Below are 13,004 nucleotides of genomic sequence, written 5' to 3'. Positions count from 1 at the left end.
ATCCACATTTTGCCAATATTTTAATCTCAATTTAACATGGCATATGGCGTGACATCACACAAGTCATACTTGGCATAGAATTCACCGATCTCAATTCAATGTCATGCATACATCAAGACCTCATCATACATGCAACATGGTATAATTATTTATGAAATAAAATTAATGGAATTTATGGCCAATAAAATAATCCATTTTCATGCCCTTTTCATTTATTTAAATTCCAACTTTTGTCATTCCATAAATATTAAATTTAATATCAACAAATTCCCAAAATTATAAAAATTACAACAAATATTAAACAAGCCAATAGGATGATAACTTCATACAAAATACATGGCCAAATAGCATTTCACACAATTTGAATTTTCACAAAACCTCATATAATTTTCGGATGGAAACCAGAATGCACGGTTTTCGAAATTCAATTAAAATATCCATATGGCCTTCAAAAATTATGACATTTTACTGGGTTATAGCCAAGACGTTTTCGTACAACTCTAATGAAGAACTCCAAGCCAGATTCTTTTTTAGATTATTTTATACAGTCTCACGAAGCTTCTGGATCCATTACCGCATCGTCCAGTGTACACATCTCCGAAATATTGAGATTTCACCTACCTCTTCTCTTTCGTTTTCTCTGAAATTTGGATATGTTATGAATCAAGATATCCTCTACAAGTTACATGAAGAGATATAGGTCAAATAACCAGAGTAGAGTCATCATTTAGGTCCTTGAAGTCTCGGGTATCTCAAAATACATCACCAGAATCATCTTCTTCAAGATCCTAGTCGATTCACTAGGCTATACTTGTTAATTTCACTTCAAATTTGAGTATGTTGTAGTTCAAGATGTCCCTACAACTTCCATGAAGACATCGAAGTGAGATTCTCAACAAAAACCAACATGCAACCATGAATCCAGCAAGAGGTCGTAAAAACTCTCCAGATCTGAGGTCTCCGTATAACAAGACTTTAACCCCTCAAATCTCCATAATTTTTCACGAAATTTCAGTATGTTATAGTACAAGATGTTAGCTACAACTTTAATAGAACATCGAAGCCAAAATCGGACTCAAACACACATGCAAGCTCAAGCAGTTTCTGACTCATGATCCGAACGAAAACAGTCACACTACTCACACACCACACATCCAAGCTTCGGTTTTGACATCTATCACTCAAGATTTCAACATGCAAACAACATATAAGCATGCAAGAGAGCTAAGAGGACTCCCTTGCCTCTAGACCTGACGGACACAGCAAAAGAGACAGCACAACGGCATAGGATGAACGAGGGTGCAGGCGGCGGCAGTTCCCTTCTCATCCTTATCGGCCTCCCCTCTCTCTCGCATCTCACTCTCTGGCCAATCTCTTGGCCGAACAAGCCACTCTCTCTCTCTCTTTTTGGTTGTATATATTTATGCATTCTAGGTTTGCATGAGGGACAAGTGTAATTGTGGAGGAATTCAAATTATCCACCATGTTCACCTCCTCCATGCCACTTGTCCTATTGCATGATCATGGGCCTTGGAGGGCTAATCGATTTACTCTTGGGCCTCTATTGGGCATCCAACTTGCATGTTAAAGCTTAGGCCAATTTGTCTAAGGCCCATTCCAAAAATTGACATTTCCTCTCTCTTTTTTTTTTTTAAATTTCTTTTATAAATATTTTAAACTTTAAATTTTCCATATGGCCAAACTAGAATTTTTCTGTCAATTAATAATTCAGTAAGGCTTTCCAAATTTTAAAATGCAAGCATTAATTTGAGCACCCTAATGACCAGCAAGGAATTCTAGGATGCCACACCGCCTCATTGAGCCGGTGATAGGAGGGCAATAGAGGAAAAGTTTATGGAGCTATTGTGTTTAAGTTTCCGCTTCAAGAATAATGGATCCCAAAACATGTGCGTTAATCTTTCTACTCAATTATTAATATTCTTGTTCTAGTTATGGTGATCTTGGGGTTCGCAATTTGCGTCTAAATTTCATTGATTCTCTTTTGCCCTGGCTCGGTCGAACGGCTTCCATGGCCTCGATCTTGATTGGAGCCGAGATAGCGACGAAGATGGCTAACTTGGGGTTGCTCCTCCGGGAGTGACCCGGTGCCGGTAGCTTTGTTGAATTGGGAGGTCAGCTTGGGCCCAGGATTTGCTTTTTGTGAGGAAACATATCCATTACTTTAACACCATTTAGGTTTAAAACAAATTCCCCTTTGGCTGCCATGGCTTGACTTGGTTGGATCATGAGATGGCCTATGATTTCTATGCAGATGAGAATATACCGTTCATGTTATGCCTTTCCATGGTCTATGTTTGAACCTCTACGTTTGTTATCTACTCTCTCCCCTGTGCAAAAAGTTAAATGGCACTAGATTGTCAAAACCTTCGATTAAATTAGAAGTGTGTCATTTATATAGATGAGATTGCCAATTTGAAATTAGAGTTTTTACAGATTTTTCTTATTTAGTCATACACGTGTCACATTCTGAATGGAGGGACTTTTATGATTGAATAATTTCGAGACTTTCTGACTCTTTTATCCAATCGCTTCATGTCAAATCTTTAATAGGCGGACCCAAAAATTGGTAACCCGAGAATTATCTAGCTCTCTACTACGTCTCATTCTTTAATATAACTTCACATACTATTGACTTTTCAATTACGTTAACCGCACCTGACATGAAATGGATTTACCCCCAATGTACGATTGATAATGACGACTGGAACTAGAACTTTCGACAAGCGGAGGCTTCGAAGATAACTGATGCCAGGGTGTAAATGGCTTCATCCCTAGCCTAACCTAATGCTGATAATTTCATATGGTCCAAAGTTCGTGACGGCATTTGAGAAGTGCCATGAATCTTCTTATTCTGGTCTAAAATAGTTATCTCGCTGTCTCTTCCATGACAGAAAACTGCCTCCCCATAAGATAAATTTACATTTAAATCATAAGCTGCAAGTACAAAGATGTAGCTTAGAGAAACTAGAAAAACAAGGGGATTCTAGATATCTTCAATACATCAACCGAGAGAAGACACAATCGATTAACTTTGTCTTAAGAGTCCAAATAAAACTTGAGGAGAGCTAGGATGATGTTTTCATCGACGACGACATGTAAGCGGTGTTCCGATCTGTTTCTCTTTGTCTCAATCCCACAAGATAAAGTCCCAAAACCAAAGGGAAAAGCAGAAACCGCCCTCTTCATGTCCCTTGTATATATAACCCAAGACATCCATCTGTCCGTCTTGCAGCCTCTAACCATGGACTCATCGGACCCGCCATTTCAAGAAACCTACAAGGCCCTCTTCAAGAAGGTAGCCAACAAAGGCCCGACCACGCCCATTGTCGTCGAAGAGCGCGACCTTCCAGTGATCAACCTCGGTCGGCTGAGCCTCAGCAAGGAGGAGAGACGAGTGCAAGGCGGAGATCGCGAGGGCCTCGCGGGAGTGGGGGTTCTTCCAGGTGTTGAACCATGGGATTTCACGAGAGATCCTGGAGAAAATGAGGGAGGAACAGATCAAGGTGTTCCGAGCCGTTCGAGAAGAAGAGCAGAGAGGACAAGTACTTGGATTTCTCGGCGGGGAGTTATCGATGGGGGACTCCTTCCGCAACATGCTTGCAGCAGTTGTCGTGGTCCGAGGCTTTCCATGTCCCTTTGAGTGATATCATCTCCGGCACAAGAGGTTGCAAAAGCACCCTCAGGTACTAATCACAACCAATCAATCACCATGCTGTTTAAAAGGAGTTTCGCACGCAAAGTTCTTTATTGTTAAGGTTCTTTTCTTAAAATTCTTTCATATCTTGGGCGTTTGCATGTATCTTTTATATGTCTAACGTTTGTATGGATATTAAGATAAGATCTAGGAAGCTTAACATTAGTTTAGTAAACCCACTAGGGCTAGGACTACAAAGCAGCTTATTTCTAGAGCATGTGTGATTACTTCTACATCAATAGAATCGTCCAGCCTAGAAATTGGTTAATCCTAGTCTAAATGAGTTGTCCTGCTCTTTTGAGTCAGGTTCAAAGGACTTTGCAACCTCAGACAACGAAAGTAAGAGAAAGAAAACAACTTGGAGACTAAGAACATGCCTCCATTTTCTTATATTCTAAAATTGATATTAGGGAATTAGTAATCTTGTTCTCAAACCCTCAAACTTTTATCATATGCAACATAGGTAATTTTTCTTTTAATTAAAGATAAGTAAACATGGTAAAAACTATGAATGGGTCTTAAATTTCATAGGCAGAGCGAGTACATAACATGAGGTTTTTGTCCTAAGCTTTATACATATAGTCATTCTAAACATTAGGAAATGATGTCATTAACCACAACTCAAATCAAACACAAATGTTAGAATCCCCCTTGTACCATCACACTATCATGCCAATTTTAGAGATAAGTTAGGTCAATTAGCCATATAAGTAAACATAAAAATCAAAATCCACTTGAAAGACTTGTTTTTTAAGTTAACCATGTCATGTCAGCGCAGCCCTTGAACTGAAAGAAATGGTATTTGCCCATTGAAAAGCTATTAGAGAGAAGATAATATGGCCAAGTTTTCTTTTATTTGTAGATCCCAGGACATGCATTCGATACTTCTGGCACATCATAAAGAATGTACGTGATATAAGTTTTGCATGCATTCACCTCGGCATGTGACCTCCGCAAGCTTAAAGATGAGCTGGTATTCTGCCACGCTTGTACTCGGACATGACGTGGCCTGGAAAAAGCACCTCATCTTTCTTCGGATCTTCCTGATAATTTGTGTGTGTTGTGTGTGTGTGTGTGTGGTGGGGTTTGGAATCTATCTTGATTCCCTGAAAAAGATAAAGTAAAGTATATACCCTTTTGGTCATCACATCTTGTGTAGATTCGAAGAGATATGTACGTTTATTTAATTAGAAACAGGTTGCTTATGAGGACAGCTATTACATCATCGTGGCTAAGCGAAGCTAAAGTTGATGAAAGCAGAAAAAATTGCAGTCTAATAAACATAATTGTCATCCTTAGAATGCTAGATTTTCCTTGATTTAAATGTGAATACCATAACAAGTCATTCGGCTAATTATTTTTCCACGTATGAGTATTGATTATTATAGCTTCTTCTGGCATTATTTATTTATTAATTTTCTGTATTGAGTGAATGTGATGCGATACCATGAAATCTATCTTAATCCTCATTAGTTTCAAACCTTCGAATTCTGGAATCTATCCTGTGACCTTGAATACTTACCTTGAAACCTATGCAATCATGTTGGTTTAGTATATTTTCTCACATTCCTATGTATAACTATCAATGGAATCATGATCCATTTAACACAATCCAATTTACAACTCAAATTGGCATTGACCCAAGCACGAACCCAACCAGGTCTATGGAAATGGTCAATTAGTCCATTCACCATTTCACAAATGAGTCAGATATGGATTTAAGTTAGTAGGGTAATTTGCACTACAAGTCCTAAACCTTATGTATATAATGCAATCAAGGCCTAAACCTTTCAACTTGTTCAATCTAATCCTAACTTTTACCAAAAAGTGCAATCGCATCTTAAACTTTTTGATTGTTTCACTTAAGTTCGATCTAAAACTCACGTTGAAAATTGTAATTTAAGGATACCAGTAGCCAATATTTGAGTGACACATAGACTATTTCAAAATTTATTCATCAAAAGACCTTAATCATACTTTGTGAAAAAAGGCTAAGGACTTAATTGAATCAACTAAAAGATCTCGGACTTAATTGCATCCCATACACAACATTTAACACTCTCAGTACACTATTTCCTATGGTAGTTTGTTAGCACCACCTATGGATGGCGGTTTGTATTTCCATTAGTCGGACAGAGTAAACACTCTTAACCATCAACTCTTCCTTTATGTTTTGTATATTTTCTTAGGAAAAATAGTGCATTAGGTCATGTAGCGGTCCTATTTAAACATGATATCACTTGATGTTGCATTTAATAGGGCATGCACGCATGAATTTTCTAAAGAGCAAAATGGTGAATTCCTGGAATGATCAAGCAAGCTCCAATTTCTTTTCTCTATAAAATATTTTTTTTTTATGCTACTTATCCTACTTTATTTTTACGGGGATTTATTCGAAGCCTTAAGTACACCATCGGACGGGTTGCATTTAACATCCTCAAATTCAAGCTCCTTCATGTTTGATCTTTCCCGCGTTGTACGTTGTACGACCATCGCTCGTCTTTTTGTACTTACATGTTAAATTTGCTTGTGGGGCTATGATTCTTTGTCACCAGCTCGACAATGGAACAATTTGCCGGACTGTATCAAAACCTAGCGCAGAAATTAGCCAAGATCTTAGCTGAGGAACTGGGCCACAAATCGACCTTCTTCATGGAGAATTGCCTGCCGAGCACATGCTATCTGAGAATGAACAGATACCCACCATGTCCACTTTCACCGGACATGCTTGGGCTGATGCCGCACACCGACAGCGACTTCCTCACGATCCTGCATCAGGGACGAGGTGGGGTCTGCAATTGGTCAAAGATGGGGGAGTGGATCGCTGTTAAACCTAATCCCGATGCTCTCATCATTAACATTGGCGACTTATTTCAGGTATGTACGTGTTTCTTTCCTTTCTTCTCGCTTTCAATCATTAGCACTTTTGACAGCTGAAAACACCGCGAACTTAGTCATTCGAAACAGTCTCTCTTCACCAAGAACCTCTTCATGCCGGAAGAACCCTGCGAGTTGGGCTGTAGTGCTGTTGATTAGGATATGCTCGTCGGATGTCTTGTGGGTTAACCCTTCTTTAGATGAATATGGCGTTGTTTATTAATTTCTCGGGGATTGTCATGGTTGCATGCTTTCTGATGAATGAGCATCTACACACGCTTGTTTCAGGCATGGAGCAACGATGTGTACAAGAGCGTTCAGCACCGCGTGATGACCAACTCGAAACGGAGCGGTACTCGACCGCGTACTTCTTCTGCCCATCGTACGACACTGTGGTCGAGAGCTGCAACTGGCCTCCTGTCTACAGGAACTTCAGCTTTCGAGAATTCAGACGACAGGTCCAAGAAGATGTACAAAAGCTGGGTCACAAGATCGGGCTTCCCAGATTTCTCGTGTAAAAGCTGATGAGAATTTTTGTGTCCAGATGTCGTCCTTATGAATTGACAAGCTAGTTAAGCTAGTTCTTGGTGATCATCAAGAAAGTACAGAAAGGAATGGTACTGGAAGAAAAAAAGATGGAAAAGGAAAAAAAAAAAGAGAAAATACATGGACAGGTTTGTATATGTACCTTTAGAAGTTCAAAAATTTAGGGAGCTAGAAGATTATTAGCTTATAGTTTTTAGCATAAGTTTGATATCGGTTTGAGAATCCAAATTCTGTCTACGTACAAAAGGAACTAGGGTTTTGCAATTTAACATGTAGCTTGTTTTACAACTTTTATTTGGATGGTATAATGCAAACTTTTGTTCTTTAATTTTAGGTTAATATCACAAAATTCCAAACTAGTACGCCATGATAAATTTGACCCAAACTAATTTTTGACCACTAGAAATTCAAAACTATAAATTTATACCAAATTAATTTTTTGACCACATAAAAATCTGAACCGGTACATTTATAATAAAATAATCCCATTAAAACCACTAATTTAGATACACACTTACTCTTCACCTAAACTAGTATATTCGCGGTTGTCACGTATCATACAACTTACTAATTTGACGATAAAATTTAACAAAAAAATAACGGAGGTTAAATTTGTCATAGGTATCTGGCTTTTGGATTTTTATAATAAAAAAATTAGTGTGAAATAAATTTATCAATGGATGTAATAATTTGAGATTTTTCATGATATTAACTATTTATTTTACTTAAGAAGATTATATTTAAAACCATTGTGAAGAAGTTCACATGCCAAAATTTCCAAGAAGAAAAGGGTCCGTATTAAATTTAGAAAATTGAAAATGCCTTAGAACAAAAAACTCGTTTTTTCAAAACAATACCTTTAAAAAAAAAAAAAAAACTCTATCTAGCTTGTGAGACAATAACTTTACTTTGGAATGAATGTTCTGATTTGTCTTTTTTCTCTTTTTTTTTTTTTTTGTGGGGGGGGCTTCTTTTCCACATTAGTTTATTTAGAACTTTAAGATTTCTTTCACTTGAATTTGCAACATGAAAGAAAAATCAATTACCATATACCCAATTAATGATACGAATGATAACCATTCTGTATTGAAAACAATTTTTGGCCATAAATAGATTTTAATTTCTATCACTTGGACGAATTTTTGAGCATCTAATTACGTTTAATAACACAAAAATTTATGTTTCCGAAACAAAAGTTCTTTTTATAATAATATAAAATTTCCGCTCTTCCCTAATCATGCTGCCACCCTTTGCTAGACTCATCCGCTCCCGAAACACGTCATTCTCGTTTGCCTTGCCGCACCGCTAGGTGGTTCTCAAGTGGCAAATCTTTGCTTTGAACAATGGCTCATCATCACAATGCTACTGCTCTTGATATGGTTGTGGACAAGGATCATGTTGAGGCCGGTGTTATTGTGGATGTAATCAAGGTCATGCGCGACATCGATGACGATTTACATCCTTGATATCCAAGTCCCAAGGATCATGAAATCAGGCATTTTAGGATTCCACAAGCAATCGAAGAGGCTAGCGCCATCGACGAACTCATAGATCAAGAAGATGTTGTCAACAAAGACGGAGGAGCCAAGTAGTCTCGCGATGCTAATCACATGGCTCTGACAAATAATCCCGAGGAGATCCTTGAGGTAGCCCATATTAATCTCGTGCCTAAACTTGCATTAGAAGATGACAATGTCATTATCACGGAGGGAGTAGCACCAGGAGGATGATGAGAATGAGGAGTAGTAAGTCTTGGCAAGGAAGTTGTTGGTGGCAAAGCGAAACTCTAAGAAGTTGTAGATGATGAGATTATTCGACATGGAGTGGTGAAAGCCGGAGAGGGAGGTGCTGTTAGAGAGGAAGGAGGTGCCGATGTTGGTGTTAGTGTAGGCGCTGGAGGAGAGCTTGGGGAAGGAGGTGGAGGTGTAATAGCCACCGCTGGAAGAGGTGGAGGTGGAAATGGAGGGGTCGAAGGGGCCAGAGGAGGTGAGGGCCAATCTAGGGGTCTAGGATGGGAAGAGTCTCGCGGAGGGAGAACGCATGCGAGAGAGAGGGAATAAATGATAAGAAGAGTTTTTGTTTCTATTTCTAGAAAGAAACAGAAAACTAGAAAATTTATACTTCTCATTTCTATTCAAAATTTATTTCTAGGCCAAAAATTTGTCTTGAAAATAGAAAAATAAAATTACATTACCAAACAAATTTCAATTCCAAACATGTCCTCAATAGCACAAAAATAGAATCGAGAAATAAAATGATTATCATGCATGCCCTAAGTAATTGATCCATTAACATATGATCACTTAATTGATTGTGAAATAATAATAATAAATTTTAGTAATGTGCAAATTTCACTCAATTAATTAGTAACTCGTGTTAGTGTCGATTTTTTGTTCGGGCGATGTGATGAAGCAACAAAGCCTTATCCAACAATTAATGAAACATGGCTTAAATATTAAGTTCATCTTTTCCAATAGGATTTCAAAGGTCTTTTTCTTATGAGATTTGATGATGATTTCATGCTCCAATATCCTCTCATAATATATTGATGGAAAGCCCAATGTGTCTAGTTTCTAATGCATCGGATTTTATGCTATTTGGAGTCTTTTAAAAGAAGTTATGCTCAGTTCATTTAAGAAGTCAAAGTATTCAAATCAATAAGTTTCATAATTGAACTATTAGAATCTTATGTTAACTCAGTACCTCATTGTTGGATATGGTTGTCTTTTGAACAATAGGGATTGTATCGTCCGATGAATTTCACTTGCGGTTAGGATCTACAACATTATATGCTCAGTACCTGCAGATCGATCGATTCCTCAAATGATGAGTATCCATTTTGTTGCACTTGTATTATCTACTAAATCTTCGACCACTTTGGTATGGTAGTGTATAAGAACTAAAGAATTTGTATTTCTTTTATTTTTAACAAAATCCAAATATATCATCATCGGTGATAGATATGGATTGTGTCCCAAAAACATCACCCATACTACTTTAAATTTTCCCAAAAATAAAACCATCATTAGTTTTCTTTTGGGCATGGGCTTGTACTAGCCCTGCCAATCCACCCAAATGAGGCCTTCAAATTAAATTTTTCAGATCATGTACAGAAGGAGGACCCTAAAATTACCACAATTTGTGCAAATGTCCCCTCTATCACTTGAAGCACGTCTTTTGATGATTGCTCCTATGAATAGTTTACCATTTTAAGACCTAATTCCTTAAAATAATGGCCTAACTCTTCTTCTTCTATTATTATTTTTTTATTAATTTAAAAGTAGCTTCCAACTTTAGATATGGTTTCAGATCTATCCTAAACTTCAACTCTAATTTCAAATCTATCATCGTTCCAAAAATCACTTTGATTGTTCCTAATTTCCCCAATTTTCATATCGAATAACTTTTCATCGTGGAGATAATTGAACTGAGAAGTAAAAAGTGGTGGATTAATTTCAAATATGAAAGATTGCCTCATTGTTGCTATTTGTGCAGTTGCATTGGACATTATGCCATATTTTGTCTAAAATATCCTTATAAGGAGACGGGTCTAGCTCAAGACAAACCTAGTAGGTATGGCTCATGGTTGAAGGCTGAAGTGAAGGAGTATAACATGTGTTGGAAGACCTTTTATGGGAAAATAGATCCCAATCTTGAGGAAGAGGAAAATGCACCATAAACGCACATCCTCCCGAAAGATATGGACCTGCAACACGATTAGACAAGGCTGTATAAGGCTCTGGTGGTGTACAACTCAGTAGAAAAATGTTATAATATATGATGGAAAAATAGAGGAAGATGCAGCCATGTATAAAGGGAAAAGAACACAACAACCGTAGGTACTACATCTACCTTCCACAAAAAGTTACAAAAGTGCAAGTTCATTAAAGAAGGAGAAGGCAGGACTTAAAAAACCAACTGCGAAAAAACAGAAGCGCTTTACTCCATATGAAAAGAGAGGGATACCAAGGCATTTGCTAGATGAAGAGAACTTACTAGATACCCTAGTTCGGGTGTGGGAAGGGGTTAATGACCGGGCTTTGGTCGCTAGCCCTAATAAGCCACCAGGGGAGACATGAAATTGTTGAGTCGGAACTGTCAAGGGTTGGGAAATCCCTTGACAATTCAACATCTTCAAGCCTTAGTGGCTCGAGAGAGGCCTAACTTGGTCTTCCTTATGGAAACCAAGAATAAGGAAAATGTTGTTGAAGGGTTAGAAAACGTCTTCAATTTAAGAAAATGTTGTTATAATTAATCCAGTTGGGATTGGGGGTGGATTAGCTCTTATGTGGGATGAGGAAGTTAAGGTGGATTTGGAAACAAATACTGATGAACTCATTGATATTAGATGCAAAGATCAAAATAGTGGAGTCATCATGAAAATTTCTTTACTTCATGCTTTTACTAACTACCAAGAAAGGTTGAAACTATGGCAAACATTGCAGTCTATTCATATCTCAAATTGTCTCCCATGGCTATGTATTGGAGATTTTAATGAAGTGTTGTATAAGTGGGAAAATGTCAAAAGACGTGACATGGATAAATATAAAATGGCGGCGTTCTGGGACTTCTTGAACTCTTGTTCATTGATGGATATAAAGAGTAAGGGGTGTACTTACACATGGTCCAATAACGAGAAGTTGCTGAACTCGTCAAAAAAGGACTTGACAGGGCTCTTTGCAACCTTAATTGGAGAGTCTCATTCCCTAATGCAGAGGCATATGCATTTCCAACAATTGGTTCAGATCATTGTTCGATTTTTCTGCAAACAGATACAATTGGGGTAAGGAAAAGGAATAAATTCAGATTTAAAACTTTTTGGATAGAAAATTCAAAATGCAAAAAAGTGATCCAAAGAGCTTGGAGAGCTGAGGAAGGCTACCAGCTAGATATTGTGGGCAAAACTAGGAAGGTAGCTAATGCATTAAAGCGATGGAGAAACAAAAAATTTAGAAACGCATCCCATGAAATTCCTTATCTACAAGGTAGACTCACCGAGTTAATGAATAGGGCTAAAAGGAGCCAAAACCAAGAAGAATATTGCCAAGTTGTCCAGCATATTGAAAGCTGGAGACAAGAAGAAATGTACTAGGGTATGAGATCCAGGATTAATTGGATTAAATGGGGGGGGGATAAAAATACAAAATATTTTAACACTATCATAATACTGAGAGGAGACAACGGAATAAAATTTCTATGCTACAAATCGATGATCATAATTGGAGTCGGGACCCTTTGATCCTTAAACAACACATATCAAGCTTCTTCCAAGCTCTATATACGACGGTGGGGTATAGAAATATCAACCGGTGTTAAATCAATGTAAAGAAGTGATCGCTATGGAAATGAATGAAGCTTTAACGGGGCATTACAAAGGAAGAAGTAAAACTCGCAATTTATCAAATGGGCGTCATAAAGGCACCGAGACTGGATGGACTCAATGGATTATATAACCAAAGTAATTGGTCAGAAATTCATGAGAATATTTTCAGCATGGTGGACAATTTCTTCAACCAAGGTATGCTCGATCCTGAACTTAATAGACCCATCTTACTCTTATTCCAAAATTATCAAATCCAGAAGGCATTACTCAGTATAGGCCCATTAGTCTTTGTAATTTCAATTATAAAATCATCGCAAAGGTAATGGCCAATAGATTAAAACCCTAGCTCCCAAAGATTATTTCCCAAGAACAAAGTGCCTTCGTCGGGGGTCGACAAATTCAAGATAATAATTCATTGTTCAAGAAGTACTACATCAACTTAGAGTGAGGAAAAGAAAGCGGAAATTTCAAGCAATCCTAAAATTGGATATGCAAAAGACCTATGATAGGGTCGAATGGGACTTTCTTTGTGATTGTTTGTTG

The 13,004-nt window shown here is 37.7% G+C and overlaps 1 pseudogene; it reads left to right on the top strand.

The window, feature by feature from the left end:
• Nucleotides 1–3,091: 3,091 nt before the first annotated feature.
• Nucleotides 3,092–7,110, top strand: LOC120292520 (annotated as a pseudogene).
• The last annotated feature ends 5,894 nt before the right edge of the window (nt 7,111–13,004 follow it).

The sequence above is a fragment of the Eucalyptus grandis genome, chromosome 4 (genome assembly GCF_016545825.1).
Source record: "Eucalyptus grandis isolate ANBG69807.140 chromosome 4, ASM1654582v1, whole genome shotgun sequence".
Lineage (NCBI taxonomy): Eukaryota > Viridiplantae > Streptophyta > Magnoliopsida > Myrtales > Myrtaceae > Eucalyptus > Eucalyptus grandis.
This window is presented reverse-complemented; position numbering and strand designations above follow the sequence as displayed.